Source organism: Budorcas taxicolor, chromosome 10, assembly GCF_023091745.1.
Source record: "Budorcas taxicolor isolate Tak-1 chromosome 10, Takin1.1, whole genome shotgun sequence".
In the NCBI taxonomy this organism is placed as follows: domain Eukaryota; kingdom Metazoa; phylum Chordata; class Mammalia; order Artiodactyla; family Bovidae; genus Budorcas; species Budorcas taxicolor.
In genome coordinates, this window is record NC_068919.1 from 38599458 (window position 1) to 38616863 (window position 17406).

The following is a 17406-nucleotide window of genomic DNA, read 5'->3' on the forward strand; positions in this document are numbered from 1 at the left end:
ATAATAAATCCTCAAAATTCTCATCTTTGTCTTTTATTAGGATGGTATCAACAACTATGAGGGATTCCCTGGTGGCTTAGCAGTAAAGAATCTGCCTGCAAATGAAAGACACGTGTGAGGAGATGCAGGTTCAATCCCTTGGTGAGGAAGGTCCCCTGGAGAAGGAAATGGCAACCCATTCCAGTATTCTTGCTTGGAAAATCCCATGGACAGAGGTGCCTTGTGGGCTATAGTCCATGGGGTCACAAAGAGTCAGACACAACTTAGCAACTAAACCACGACAAACATTAATGACTATGACTATATTTTATTGTTCTGTATATATGTCTATATTAGGGCCAAGATTTTGTTTTATTCATACTTGTGATGTCTCAAATACTGAATATATATATATACATATATATATATATATATGAAACTCCAATACTTTGGGCACCTGATGCAAAGAACTGACTCATTGGAAAAGACCCTGATGCTGGGAAGGACTGAAGGCAGGAGGAGAAGGGGATAACAGAGGAGGAGATGGTTGGATGGCATTACCTACTGGATGCACACGAGTTTGAGCAGGCTCTGGGAGTTGGTGATGGACAGGGAAGTCTGGTGTGCTGCAGTCCATGTGGTTTCAGAGTTAGACATGACTGAGCAACTGAACTAACTAACTGGTAATGTATGTGTGTGTGTATATATATATATATAAAATTATATATTATATCATAGAAATTAAATATTTATTTATATTATATAAATTTATTATTATATTTTATTTTATGGTTTAATATTTTATATCATTTATTTATTTACATTTATATAAGTTTCTTTATAAATTATATATTTTATATAAATGCATATTATGTATATGTAAATATATTAAATATTATATATATTATAATTATACATTATATATGTAGTATATATATTATCATTGCCATTTTCAGCTTTCTTGGCAATATGTAGTTCACTTCAGATGATGGCATTATTTGAAGAAGATAACACTTTGGAAAGGATAGGAATGAACCTTTTTAATCTGAATAGTCAGAGACATTCCCCAAAGCTATCCAAAGAAAGCAGGTTGCAGATTTCTGCCATTAGATACAATAACTTGATCTGTGTGTTTGGATAGTATTATAAAATAGCACATAATGCAGATATTCTAGGTCTCAGTCTATTTCTATGAAGTAATGAGGTCTGGACATTCCTAAATACATATATATTCCTCCCTTATGAGGATGACAAAATGTCAGCGCTGTCCATTTTCACAAAGGTCAGGGTGTTGCCATGAAAACCAGGGACAAATAAGCAAAAATAAACTGTCTGATCATGTTAATTATGTGATCGCTTCTTTGGATGAGGAATTCTAAATTAAAAAGAGGATAAGCTATAAACTATATATCAAATCTACTTAATGAAAGCATAGAAAAAAAGATGCTTTAAAGAAATTCACAATTTATTTTATTTTCAAGAGCAACTGTTGGTCACAGAGGTAAACTCCTCAATGACAAATGGCTAGAAAAATCAATTTACTTCTATAATAAAAAGGCCATTTGTCTCCTTGTAGAATCCATGTGACATTGTTTGGCCTTTTATAAATGATCAGTCTGAATAATGTCTATGGTTTAGAAATTCCCTAACTACATCACTGATTATGTACCAATGAATATGCCTTATCCTGTGGAAATAGACACTCTCACCATTTTAACAAACATTTTAACCTCAATAAAGCTGGCTCTTTCATGCTTTGTCAAGAGCATAGCAAAAACCAGTCGACCCCATAAATAGTAGCTGCACCAAGCTCCTCCATCCATGGGATTTTCAAGGTAAGAGTACTGGAGTGAGTTGCCATTTCCTTCTCCAATTAGTAGATAAGTGGTCAATTAAAACATAGGATTTTTCTTATAACACATGGTGACTTTATTAAGAAAATTTCTACACATGCACAATTGCATTTTATGATTCAACCTGCCACTCTGTAGAAGTATAGAATGCTACAACAAAAATATGGGCCTAATTTTGGAGCTACATAAAAACTCATATAACGTCATTGATAGGAAGGATATATAACTCATTCTCAGCTAATAAATGTGTGAATAGAGTTTAGCACCATTTTATTAATGTAGTTTTAGATTGCATTTTATTCCTAAGCAAGGATATTTCCATTTAAATGTCAACTAAATATATTCTGTTTACAAGTATTATTTAGACAGTCTTGGTAAAAGTGGACTACTTATGTTTCATTTATAGTGCACTGTTATTCACACTAAATGCATTTTACAGTGCAGACATTTGAACTGCTTGTCATTTTATTATTTCTACTTTGCATATTTTAATTACCAATATATTTCATATTGTGCATGGAACCTCTTTTTAAAGTGCAGTCATATGCTTCTCAGTTCACATCTTTCTAATCTCATCATTATTACTGATAGGATATCCCTAAAATTTGGGAAACTGTGATTTATTTACCTGATTTATTTATGTACTTGAAAGAAACCTGGTATCCTCAGTTCTTCATTCCCCTGGAGATTATCATCTTGTTCTCTTTTCTAAAACTCTCATTTCTGAGCCTAGGCTGTCTCTTAGGTTGACTTTCACTCAACTGGACTGCTCAGGTTCTAATTCTTTAGTCAAAGAGATACGGAGGCAGACATGACATGATTTGGGTTTTCTGAGATGGAGTCACTTATCAAAAATAAATTTCTCATAGTTTATCTCTTGAGCCTGAAATTATCTTACCTGTGCTCGTTCCATTGAGAAGCTGTGTGTCTTTTGTAAAGAGCCTAGGTTTTGTAGTTAGAATTGACCTGCGTTCAACATTTTGAAGTGCTTCAGCATATGCTAATACTTCGCTTCTTTAATTGGGTGTGTACACTAAGCTACATGGTTACAATTCAAGCATTATTCCATTTTTGTTATGCTGCTATAAAACTTAAAAAAATATTTCATTGACAATGTTATTTACACTGGCACACTGAAAGTTTTAATGTATAGTCTCAGGTTACTTTAACACATAATTTATGCCACTCAGGAGCACACACCCCTAGATGTGGTTAGGCAGGATTTTAAAGATACAAACCCTGGGTCCTCTCTTCTCAGGAAGCTAGGATAAGACAAGTATCATCATGTTCAGTTGCACTAGAGGATTTCTAACCTAGCATAATGCTGAAAGTGGTCTTTTTGGGTGAAAAGAATACTGTTCAATCTATACACCTAGGTCAGAATAGGGTAAGGCTTCGTCTAATGTTAGTGACAGGGATATGAGATAGGCAAACAGAACCTGACATCCTAACACTCTTTGAAGTGATGTTCTCAGAGTAGAGGAGAATGTTGTGCTCTGCCATCAATCTAACACATGACCCGACTAGACTGTTACATGAATTCCTCTTAGAATATTTTAATACCTGCCAACAGTAATCCTTTCATGCAAGGCCCTTGTTAAGTGGTATAACTAAATATAAGAATCACCTGAGATAGTAAAAGGAAATACCCATTTAATGTAAGCTGCTGCAAGCTTATACTGAATTTGGAATCTGAGATCATAAACTTGAATTAGGATGTGATCATAGGAAGTGAACAAGTACCTCTAAACTTTGGGATCTCATTTTCCACTCTGTAAAATGAAAGGTACCAGGTACCTCAGTATTTAAAAACAATTCCAATAACTGAGACATTTAGAAATATTTTAAACTTGTTTTACAAAATAGGTATCTAGGAACCTGAACAAATTATCTTTTGCTTTTATTTAAATATAGATATCCAGAGATCATAAATATCCTTAAACTGTGCCACCAAAATCCTAATTGTAATGATTTACTAAATTTATTTAATCTCTGGCCTAACCTCACTGATCTCTCACAATGAAGGATGAAAAAGACTATGAAAACTAATGAGGCCCTTTTCACAGTAAAATGTATGCTGATTTAGAGGGCAAAGTCCTTTGCACTAATGGTAGTTCTAACTTCTATTTTGGAGTTATTGAAAGAAATAACTTAGATTGAAGACATTCCAAACTGTAAAATGAAACCTAGACAATACAAACAAATTATGTCACTAAAACAATTTTCTATCTAACGCCAGAGATCTAGGATTCTAGATTTATTGCTATTACATAAAGTAAAGTAGTGATCCAACTGTTAGTCTACGGGTCTAGTTTCTATGGATACGTCTATTTATGTCTCTGTTCTTCAATTGGTAATGGTAGCTTGGTAGTGTCATTTAAAAAGAACATAAAAATCCCAAGTGTTATCATAATTCTATCAGTAGTGACTCTCCCCACACCTCGATCTTCTCTTCTAGTCAAGAGATGCAGAGTGAGTCCTGGTATTGTAGCTTTAATAATATATTCTGATTTACATCCATTCGCTACTATAAATTTGATGGAGACACTTATTTTTCATCAGTTAATGAATATAATTTTCACAATTCTTTCTTTAACGTCCATAAAGTATTGGTAGTTATAATTTTAAGTGCAAATTATGAAACCAACTAATGATGTTCAGCCCTATAGATTAGAGGAATTTCTATACAGTCATTTAAAATTTAAATAGTTTCCATGTCCCCATTGCTTGAATTTATAAATGGATGAAGGGTGTAGGAAACATAAATTGAGCATTCATTCCTATTTCTCATTGACTTGTTCTTATCTCAGTGTAATCTTGGAATTTCAAAAAGTGTTTAATTCTGCCAAGTGAAGGAAGTCCTCAACGCATGACATAGTAATTAGATAATAGTTAATTAACCACTGTTAAACTATAAGTTTGTAAGGTAGAATGGAGCTTCCCTTGTGGATCAGCAGTAAAAGAATCTGCCTGCAAAGAAGGAGACACAGCAGACACTGGTCGTATCTCAGGTTCAGGAAGATTCCCTGGAAGAGGCATGACAATGCACTCCAGTATTCTTGCCTGGAAAATTCCATGGACAGAGGAGCCTGGTGGCCTATGGTCCATGGGGTCACAAAGAGCTGGACACGACTGAAGTGAATGGGCATGTACATAAGGTAGAATCTTTGTTCTTAAATTTGAGAAAAAAAAGTGTTAGATGTTTTAAGATGATAATTAGAGTTGTAAATCTGATGTTATTTTCATCATTAGTTAGATTCAATTTTTTGAGAAAACCCTACTATAAAAACATGATTAATGTTTAATTAACTACTGTAGGAAACAGAATTAATTTAATGCAGCCAATCTTTGCATTTATGCTCTCCTCAAAGTAAGCAGTATCAATATTGTTAAAATTTATGCTTCTCAAAACAATTTTCAACTTCCTGGCAAGGCCAACTAAAAATGTTTCAAATATTCCTTATCACTTCTTTAAATGATCTCACTGAAAACAGAATTAGTGTAATTGTTGCTGCTGCTGCTGCTGTTAAGTCGCTTCAGTCGTGTCCGACTCTGTGCAACCCCAGAGATGGCAGCCCACCAGGCTCCACCGTCCCTGGGATTCTCCAGGCAAGAACACTGGAGTGGGTTGCCATTTCCTTCTCCAATGCATGAAACTGAAAAGTGAAAGTGAAGTCGCTCTTCGCAACCCCCTGGACTGCAGCCTACCAGGCTCTTTCGTCCATGGGATTTTCCAGGCAAGAGTACTGGAGTGGGGTGCCATTGCCTTCTCCAGTATAATTGTTACTGTCTATAAATCTCTCTTTCTCTGATTCTCTCCCTTATTTTCTGTCTCCTTTGCTCCCACCTTCCCTCCTTCAATTCCCAATCCTTTCACTTGAAGAAAAATTAGAGCTTGCTTCTATTATCAAAATCTATGCATCAATATTAAAGTACTTGAAACAAATATAATCTTTCACGTGCCTCTTCATACTGATGAAAAGGTACTGAAGGCTCTAAAGCTGTTGTACATGAAGGATGCCACTGGATATTCCTGTCTTTCACATAAACTAAGGCATTTTTTTCCCCTTGATTTCCATTGACTATTCTTTTTTTTTTTTCTTTTTTCTTTTCTGCATGGTTTCTGCTTTTTCCACCATATTCTTGGACGTTATTTTTGTTTGTTTTGCTTCATATTCTCTTCTTGGATAAGATGATCTACTTCTAAATAATGAAATTGCTTGTGAAGTTCATGTTCTGAATTTTCTCTCAACCATCAAACCGTACTTTCTAATTGGTCACCAGAAACTTGATGATGTCTTCTTATCAACCATTCAGGTACTACTCTCAAACCGATTTATCCTTTCAGACTTTTCCTTAAATCCCTCATTCAGACCTAACATCCTTCCCTCAGAATGTGGAATTATCATATGCTGAAATGAAGTTGAACACTTTGGAACCATAAAAAGAAGAACATACTTTGGAAGGAATGGAAGAACTCATCTAAGCAAATGGCTTTCAACTATGTGTGCTTACTACTATGTGCACACATATATGTTTGTGAACTTGAGTTAGAATTCTCTGTCCAAATATAATCTTAGACAGAAGTTCTATATAAGAAAGAGAGATAGGCTTTGTTCTATTTGAAATTGGAAGGTAAATAAAAAAGGTAAAACTCTCAACTGGTTACTACCCTTCCTCCTGCAGTTTAGCAGCCCCCAAGGATAGTTTTTAGAAATCTCTAGTTGTCATTGGAACACCATTTAGAAATCAGTTATCCAGCTGATCCCTTTATTCTACAGATGGAAGTTTTGGGGTCTAGCCAGACCCAAGGTCACAATGCTATTAAGCAGAAAATTTGGGCCTGGACCCAAGTCCCAGGCTCTACACACACTAAGCTGCCTGATGTCAGTCAGACATTTCTCAAATTGACTTGAGTGCATTGGTCACTGACTTAGCTCTCCTGTAATGAGGTTGTGAGTGTCCCTCAGCACCTCATTTGATTTCTATCAAACTCCTCAGCTGAATAAACTTCCACCCCCAACCACCCACAAATACCACACACATGCTCTGATAGGTAGACTTTTTTTTAAAATCATATTCCATTTTTCATTCTATTTCTTCAAAGTATCCTAAAGCTGTGGTGAAAAAGAATTGAAGATGTAAAGAGGCTACCTCACTTCTCAGATATAGTTTGTGAGTGAGTCTCATGCTGTTTCTACCAGCTAAGCTGTTTGGTAGCCCACTCCAGTATCCCTGCCTGGAATACTACATGGACAGAGGAGCCTGGCGGGCTACAACCCATGATGTCACAAAGAGTTGAACGTGACTGAGTGACTAAGTACACACACACACACGCTTTCTGTATTTTCTCTCACATGACACATCCGTTAAAGAAATGAGTATCTCCAATGCCTTAATTTACTTCCTAAGAAAACTTTTCTGCCTCCTCTTTCACATCATTGCTAAATGACTCACTGAACACCTCGCCATGATGCAAAGGTAGTCTACACTATTGGAGAAACAGAGGAAAAGTTTTCTTTCCCCAGTTGATTGAGTGTGAAGCTTCTGAAGTGTTTCTTGAATGCTCTTCTAATTCTTCACCATCCTTCTTCTAATTATCTCATTTTGGAACACTGCAAATTCATCCAATGAATAAACCCTCCAAACACCAATCTGATCATGCTGCTACAATGATAAAATTCTGTGGTCATCCTTGACTGTGTGAAGGAGATCCAATTACATTCATTTTCTTCAAAGATCTAGTGCCATATTATCCCCATTCTTAATCCAGCTCAGACACCACCTGCTGTATGTTAACTCTTGCAGGATAGACTGAATAGTTTCATCCTGTATTCCTCTATATCACTCTGATAATTTATAAAGCAAATGCAAGACTATCTGTTAATTAAAATTTTTGAGTTTTGGGGATATAAAACCCATGAACAAGATCCTACACATCTTAATTTCTTCCTGTATCCCTCTCCCTACAGTGGTTGTTTAATAAATATTTTGGGGGACTGAAAATGCACTACATTTAATGAACTAATCCCTGAATTGTGGATGACAGCTCTATTTAATTTCCCTTTGCCATATTAGAACACTTGGCATTATTCCTACTTGAATTGTCAGTTAACCTTTGTCTCTCAAAGTTAAATCTTCCTCCGCTAAGAACAGATTATCTAAGACTGAGGGCTTGTGAAACAAAGGTCAGATATAACAAAAGGAAGGAAAAAATACCAATGACTTAAGTTGTAAATACTGTGTTCATCTCTTGTCATGGGTTTCCTATTTTTTATAAAAAAAATCAGAAGTTTCAGGAAGCTTCAATAAAGTGCTGTCAATTGATTTAATACATCTTTACACCTTTATTTTGTGCAATTTTAGCAATTTCTCTCCTAGGTCATTCAGCATATTTTAATGTGGCATTTGCTAAGCCTTCTGGAGGTATCTTACTTTAAAAATATTCAAGCATGGATGTTTCTCTTTGACTGTTTGAATGGCTGATATCAATAGGGAACTGGACCTTAGCTCCAAAGAGTCAATGCTACCTGAAGCTAAATGATAGTATCAATAATAATACAAAAATAATATCTCATGTGGATAACTGACATTTTCTCAAACTTATTTAGTGTCAGTATACCATTTTTGGACTTCCCTGTGGCTCAGATGGTAAAGCGTCTGCCTACAATGTGGTAGACCTGGATTCAATCGCTGGGTTGGAGAAAGCAATGGCAACCCACTCCAGTATTCTTGCCTGGAAAATCCCATGGACAGAGGAGCCTGGTAGGCTACAGTCCATGGGATCACAAAGAGTTGGAAACAACTGAGTGTCTTCATTTCACACCATTTTTAGAAAACTGCTGTTTTTTCTTTTATTATTTTAAACATATAATCTGAATAAAAATTGTATTGCTCATTTAAACACAGATTCCAGACAATTACCCTGACTACTCCCAACACTTCCAGACTGTTGCGTTTACATGTCTCCTATGTAGAAAATCTTCACCAGACACAGAACATGAGCAGAGCAGAATAAATAATTCTAAATTATTAAATGAATTTTATATAAAACATATTTAATTTACAGAGTAAAACTTATTTTCTGATAGGCAACATTAAGCATAAAATTTTCTTCTTGTCAAACTTTTATATACCTAAATATGAGTTTTATAACCATGCCTGCCATGTAGGCTGACATTAATACCACCATTTACTATAAAAGTACAAATGAATGGAATTAGGTATCTCTATGAGTATGCCACAGATGAATATTTCCTAAGGAATGTTCTTTGTACATGGTCAATAAAAATAGTATTTCACAGCTCATTTTTTCCTCTGGTAAGTTCATTAAGCACTATAGGAATTTGAGTGTATAAGAAACACAGTAAAGATGTGCCATGCTTAATTCCAGTCCCAATGCTGGTGAAGAGGCATTTTCAATTATGAAAAGAAAGTGGGAAAGGCTGTAGAAGAGATAATTTGAAGTTTTTAGGGGGACAGCTTCCCTATTGACACCTGATCAAAATACTCACCTTCTTTTTGGGCCTTATCAAGGACAGATATAATATCCCTTACAATCAACATAAACCAATACAGTATTGTAAAGTAAAATAAAGTAAAAATAAAAATTAAAAAAAAAAAAGAGTCAACTGAAAGATAGGAATTTTCAACACCTAGAGAGTAAATACAATCTGTATGAAACTTTGCTTAAAGCCAATGTGAAAAGCAGCCCATCATCCATTCAGATGTCTCCATAAGCAGGAGAAGCTATAAAGTTCAGAGTATGTCTCACTGTTTTAAAGTTTGTTTGTTTTTTATTCTTTCCCCAGCCATTCAAAATTAAATATATAGAAATTGATTGGAATAAAAAAAAAGGTGAAGGAGTTCACAAACAGAATGGAGGCAGCAGCAGAAAATCTTGCATGCTAGGAATGAGATGAGCAATTGCAAAGTAATCTCAGGAACCCCTGAAAACTGTGCAACCTAGCAGAGAATGATTCATTTAACAAGGAGCCCATAAAATATAGTTGACCTTGAACCATATGGATTCAAACTGCATGGATTATCAATAGACATGCACTATAGCACTGTATGATCTTGGGTTGGTTGAATCTGAGGATGTAGAACCTCAGATATGAAGGAACCTAGAATATGGAGGGCCCTGATGAGTGAGTGAAGTTGCTCAGTTGTGTCCGACTCTTTGCGACCCCGTGGACTGTAACCTACTAGGCTTCTCCGTCCATGGGATTTTCCAGGCAAGAATACTGGAGTGGGTTGCCATTTCCTTCTCCAGGGAATCTTCCCGACCCAGGGATCAAACCCAGGTCTCCCACATTGGAGGCAGACGCTTTAACCTCTGAGCCACCAGAGAAGCCCATGGAGGGCTCTACTACAACTTTATTTAGAAAAACAAGTAGTGGACCACATTTTGCCCATAGGCCATAGTGTGCTAACCTCAAACCTAGACTTCTGAAACCCTGTTTATTAAGAAAGAAAATCATAACAAATCTAAACTCTGTGAAATTACTATGAAATTAAGTTAAATCTACATATAGTTTATTTGTGTATACAAACAGTAATATATTTTCTAATGATTAAGGCAAAAAAAAAATCTTGGTTATTCCTTATTTCTCATGTCCGTGTATGCAGTTGACCCTTGAACAACATGGAGGCTAAGGATAATGTTGTAGTAGGGCCCTCCATTATACTCTCATTTTCCACAGCTCAGAAGTCAGCATCCTTAGCCTCCATATTGTTCAAGGGTCAACTGCATACACGGACATGAGAAATAAGGAATAACCAAGATTTTTGCCTCAATCATTAGAAAATATATTACTGTTTGTATACACAAATAAATTATATGTAGATTTAACTTAATTTCATAGTAAGTTCACAGAGTTTAGATTTGTTATGATTTTCTTTCTTAATAAACAGGGTTTCAGAAGTCTAGGTTTGAGGTTAGCACACTATGGCCTATGGGCAAAATGTGGTCCACTACTTGTTTTTCTAAATAAAGTTTCATTAGAAAAGAGCAGTACCCAATTATTTTATTGCCATGGCAGTTTTCCTAGTGTATCAGCAAAGTAGAATAGTTGCAACAGAAACCATGTAGCCTGAAAAACTGAAAATATTTACTATTAGACTTTACAAAAAAGATTTCTAACCTCTGTTCTCCATCAGTTATCTCCATTTGGAGGTTATGTGTTGAAACTTACAGTTTTGGAGTCAAGGAAGAAAATGAATTCTGTGTCCAGTAATTTAGGAACCAATTACATAAACTTTTTGGCTACATGGAAGCTTCCTCTGGTCAAATCATTGTCAACTCTTACATGTGTTAGTCTTACTTATGACTTCTTCTTGTACAAAGTGATCTATCACTCACTAATGTCATTCTCTAAAACTTTAGTTCTAATAAGCACAATTTCATGAGTCTCTATACCTCTATAACTTGAAAATGGCTAAGAAGCAAATCCAATATGATAATCATTTGTCTTTTGCTCTCATGCTCATTAACTATTCTTATTTGTTGTGTACCATAGTCCTATATTATCAAGAACTTTCATTTCACAGATGGGAATACTTGCACAGACACTTAGTTAACTATCATAATTATAGTATCTAGTCAGGTAGATACTGAAAGAGAAAATTTCAAACTAACTTTCTCAATTTGTCACCTTCTCTTTGCACCTATATTTATATTGCTAGCTCCAGTTTAATCCTCTCAATCTTGCTCCATTTTCTGCTTTATAAAATGCTCCTCTACCTTAACAGGGAAGAAAAAAAATTATCGAATTTGTATCAAGTCAAATTTGTATATTTGCCCGCCAGATGTCTCACCATGGAATTCCACAGATCACCAGGCTCACTATTTGTATTTTCAAGGCATAATGCAGGCTTCAAAGTTTAGTATAAACCTACAAGTTTTCAGGTCATGCAAAGGAACACATGCAAGCTCAGGAGCACCAAAGGACTTGATGCAGAACAATATTACAGGAGGCAATGGGATGTTATTCAGCAAGCCCTCTGAAAATTGAAAATCTATAACATTTATATTTATATAAATGTATAACATCTATTTCTGCTTTATGGACTATGCCAAAGCCTTTGACTGTGTGGATCACAATAAACTGTGAAAGATTCTAAAAGAGACGGGAATACCAGACCATCTGCCCTGCCTCTTGAGAAACCTATATGCAGGTCAGGAAGCAACAATTAGAACTGGGCATGGAACAACAGACTGGTTCCAAATAGGAAAAGGAGTACGTCAAGGCTGTATATTGTCACCCTGCTTATTTAACTTCTATGCAGAGTACATCATGAGAAATGCTGGGCTGGAGAAAGCACAAGCTGGAATCAAGATTTCTAGGAGAAATATCAATAACCTCAGATATGCAGATGACACTACCCTTATGGCAGAAAGTGAAGAGGAACTAAAAAGCCCTTTGATGAAAGTGAAAGAGGAGAGTGAAAAAGTTGGCTTAAAGCTCAACATTCAGAAAATGAAGATCATGGCATCTGGTCCCATCACTTCATGGGAAATAGATGGGGAAACAGTGTCAGACTTTATTTTTGGGACTCCAGAATCACTGCAGATGGTGATTGCAGCCATGAAATTAAAAGACACTTACTCCTTGGAAGGAAAGTTATGACCAACTTAGACAGCATATTAAAAAGCAGAGACATTACTTTGCCAACAAAGGTCCGTCTAGTCAAAGCTATGGTTTTTCCAGGGATCATGTATGTGTGTGAGAGTTGGACTGTGAAGAAAGCTGAGTGCCGAAGAATTGATGCTTTTGAACTGTGGTGTTGGAGAAGACTCTTGAGAGTCCCTTGGACTGCAAGGAGGTCCAACCAGTCCATCCTAAGGGAGGTCAGTCCTGGGTGTTCATTGGAAGGACTGATGCTAAAGCTGAAACTCCAATACTTTGGCCACCTCATGTGAAGTGTTGACTCACTGGAAAAGACTCTGATGCTGGGAGGGGTTGCGGGCAGGAGTAGAAGGGGATGACAGAGGATGAGATGGCTAGATGGCATTAACTCAATGGACATGAGTTTGAGTGAACTCTGGGAGTTAGTGATGAACAGGGTGGCCTGGCATGCTGCGATTCGTGGGGTCACAAAGAGTCGGACATGGCTGAATGACTGAACTGAACTGAACTGAAATGTATAACAGATAAGTGATAATATTTTGAGGGTTATTTTAACTGTTGCCAAAATTTAGGCTAAAATTTATGTGCATTTTCCAGCAAGTATGTGAAGGATTTTCATTTTATAAGATTTAATTGCAACAATTAATATCTCAGTATATTCATTTTTTAATTAAGAACTTGACTGTGATTACTAAATGTTTTTTAAAACTTCTTTGTAGTCTAGACACATAAAATACACTTCATTAGTGATAACAATAAAATAAAACAAACCAATAAAACTTGCCTATATTAATATCAGCTGATATTAATTCTACATAAAAAGCAATAATCACATAGTATTTCTGGGACTTCCTTTATCCTATATATTCTACCAAATGTATTCTCACTTCACCACCACTGTCACAGTGCTACTTCCATCAAGATTTAACTCAAATGTTGTTTTTCTGTGGTATTTTCCTGGGCCAACAGTTTGTCAATGTTGACAAAAACATTCACGATTCCTACAGAAGTCTAATCAAATTTTAAGTACAGTATCTATTCCACTATATCTTGTGCCTAGTTTTTAAATCATCTGACAGCTAAGTAATTTGACAACTTAGACTCTAAGCTCCCAATGGGCACGGCCCAGTATCTGTCACCATGAGACATATAACCAGACACACAGAGCAGTAACATAGTAAAAGAATCTGCAAGGAACATGAATTCTAAATTGACAGAATAACAAACACTCACAATAAAACAGTTTGCATGTTTGTAGAATCAGGAGGAAAAAATACTTCTAAAAAGGAATTAAAGTAAAAAGAAGAGATAATCTCATCACATATATCATAATTTTCATTATTCAATCAGATGCAGGAGGCAAACTCTAAAACACATGGAGCCTCTCTCTTTAAATTTTTTTTTAGTTAAATCATTGTCTTTTAAAAATATTAATAATTCTGTAAACTAGGATTTACCTTCCTGAGGTATTTTATATTTCAATATTAAGGTCCTCAAAAGCAGATCTGGAAATGCACTTCTGTCATTTAAAGAAACAGTTTTCAATCTATTAGGAAGAACTATCTTAATGGCACTTCATTCTCATCTTAATGAATTTCATATATGTATCTTAAAACAGTAACAACTAAGATTCAATACAAAATTCTGTATGGAAAACAAAGGTTAGAATTTTTTTAATTTAAAATTTCATCCTAAATTTGCTTACATTTAACATATACACAGTTTAACAAATAAGAAACAACAATTATAAATTCCCTAAACTAGTATAATTAACAAAACCCCAAATGGCCTCACATTATGTACTTACGTCTAAACAGTAGTTTCCTTTTCTTTGACTTCACTCACCCAATTTGTGTGAATTTCCTCTGAATTCTATATGGTTCATAGAATTAATATAGTTCAGGATTTTCCTGCATGCTATCAGTTCAGTTCAGTTCAGTCACTTAGTCGTGTCTGACTCTTTGGGACCCCATGGACTGAAGCACGCCAGGCTTCCCTGTCCATCACTAACTCCTGAAGCTTGCTCAGACTGAGGTCCATCAAGTCAGTGATGCCATTCGTCATAGCATCCTGCATGCTATAGCTTGTTCAAACTCTATTTCCCAGTAATCTCTCTGTTTTTCATATCAAAGCCCTCTTTAAGTATTTTCCCTACTTTGCAGGGATAAATACAATTTTTATTGATACCAACTGAATCATACAACCTCTGGTCTACAGATCTTTAATGCTGCACTCTGCTACTCTACTGTACTGTGAGCAAAATGAAACATCAAATCCAGTTTCAGCATGAAAACAGAATATGAAATCTCCTTCAGTGACTTATCCTTTCAATACCATCTTCTGTGAATCGCTATCAAAGTACAATTCCCTGCACAGATTGCCCTGCAAGCATGTCACCTGTGCAGCCATGTTTAGAACGGCCTCCTCACTTGGTTTAATGCTTTGATATTGCCATCAAGAAATTCTTATCAAGTCCTGAACAAGGGACATGCCTTAACAATTTTTCACTGGACACCACAAATTATGGAGCCAGTCCTGTCCCTGAGAGTTGTAGCACATTAAATCATAGTATAAATTGGTCTTTTGAATGACTTTTCTTAAAGTCAGTAGAGAATTATATGATCAGGAATTACAACACCAAATGTCTATCTTGGGAAGGTAATAATAGGAGGAGGAAAGCAAACCTAAAGGGAAAGCTACATGCACAAATTAGTTTGTTTTGATTTAATAATTATTTATTATCTTCTAAGTGCCATGTAATGTTTCAAAGGCTAAGATCACAACAGTGAACAATACGGACAAGTTCCCAGACTTCATGGAGTTTCCACTCAAGTGAGGAGACAGACAACCAGGTCTGTCTGTGGTGGGTAGGGCAGAAAAGCTAAATGTTTTGGAAAAGGATTTAACATATCTCCTTCAGAGATATCCTATGACATCCCGTATATGTGGAATCTAAAAAGAAATGATACAAATGAACTTACTTACAAAACAGAAAGAGACAGACAGAAAACAAACATAGCTCCCGGGTTGGGGCGGGGGGAAGAAAGGACAGGTAGGGATTTGCGGAAGGTCATTTGGGGAAGGTACACACTGCTATATTAAAAATGGATAACCAGCAATGGATAACCAGCAAGGAACTATTGTATAGCACATAGAACACTACTCAGTGTTATGTTCCAACCTGGATGGGAGGGGACTTTGGGGGGAGAATTGATACATATATATGTATGGCTGAGACCCTTCACTGTTCCCTGAAGTTACTACAACATTGCTAATTGGCTATACTTCAATGCAAAATAAAATGTTTAAAACAAACAAACAAACAAAAATATATCTCCTTTATTTTGGGTATTATCACCTTTGGTGACCAGACAAAATGTTAATGGTTAAAGAAACTTTATTACAACCACATTTTTATTACTAACAGGTAATTTTGAGTGTTTTCATCTTTTAGCATTTTCCTGGGAAAATTTTTGGAAATTTCATAAATTAATGCTGGTCATTTACAACACATAGTTTCAAACTGGCAATATTATTAGGTTATATAAAAATGAGTGTTAGGACTCATTTGGTGAATAATTATATAGTGCTCCTGTCTCCTCTCCATTTTCTCCTCCCTCCTCTCTCTAAATTTAATTGCATATAGACTGTGCTCTGTTTGGAAAGGAACACTGATTCTTTGCATATGAGTTTGCGTCACCAGTTCCAAGAAAGAAACAAGCAAAAACCAGGCAAACAAACAAAGCAATGGTCATGACTGAATGTAGACCACTTGAAACTTCTCTCTCATAAATAAGGGCAAATTCCACGGATCTCACAAAATTGTTCTTACTCTTATAGGAATTATCATATATTGGGTGTCCCCTAGCATATTGATGTAGGCATTCAATGGCTATTTTGCTGATTGAATAAATACATAAATGAATGATGACTGAATAGATCAACAGATTTCCTTATATATTCTAAAATTAGTCCATCTCCTAGGGATAGCACTAATTTTGAATAAAATAGTTATTGTTGTGGTTTTTGTTTGTTTGTTACCTAGGAAAGAACATCTTTCCAAACACAAGTACCATCCATCACCCTAGAATTGAATATTCCTTAGAAATGATCTAGAATGGTGAAAAGCAAGCACATTTGGTCACCAGAAGTATGGACTATATCCCTTAAGAAGTAAAATAAATTCAGTGTGTATTGCAATTGAATCATGAGAAGACACAAAATCACAAGTCCATCTGTTAACACACAACAATCAAAATACTGCCTGACTGGAAAGAAGACGTTGACTATTTTAATTCCTTCAAAACAGTACGTTTGCAATCTACATTTGTGCTCTTTGTTTTCAACACATATTACTCACCCTCAGATTATATGAAAATTCTAAATTAAACCTCAATCTAGTTAACAAGCTGTCAAAACAAATAAAGCTACACTGGAGTTCTCCAAATGCATACTCACTGCAGTTCATAAAATCGCAGGGCTTCAAAACATCCTAAGAATTACGCTAACATGTCCTCCATGCCAAAGCCCTGCAATTGTCCTCACCTAAGGATGTTCATTTGATTGAGAGAAAATTGATAACATAATTTTGGTCTTAATAGAAGAAATTTCACTCCAATATATTTTTATATTTAGTCATTCTCATTGTGAAGAGTTCCTAACATAAAGGTCTACAAAGAGTCACATCTGATTACAATTTTAACATATCTTTTTTTATCTTGGTGGAAAATATATTTCTTATATAACATATTTTAATACTCAACTTATCTCTTGATATTTTATCCTTAGGAATAAATAGTTTCTGTTTGTTTCAATTTTCTGAAAATTGTCCCAATTCTTTCAACATTTGGTATTCAACTTTATCAATTAATATAATTACAGGCTTTACAGAGAGTTCCTAGTTAATAATTTAAAACCTGGTACCATCTAATCCAGAAGTCTGT

General features: G+C 35.5%; 1 protein-coding gene across 1 annotated transcript in view; it reads right to left on the reverse strand.

Moving 5' to 3' along the window:
* Positions 1-17406, reverse strand: part of MDGA2 (MAM domain containing glycosylphosphatidylinositol anchor 2) — a 918782-nt gene that overhangs the window by 244060 nt on the left and 657316 nt on the right. The window lies entirely within an intron of this gene.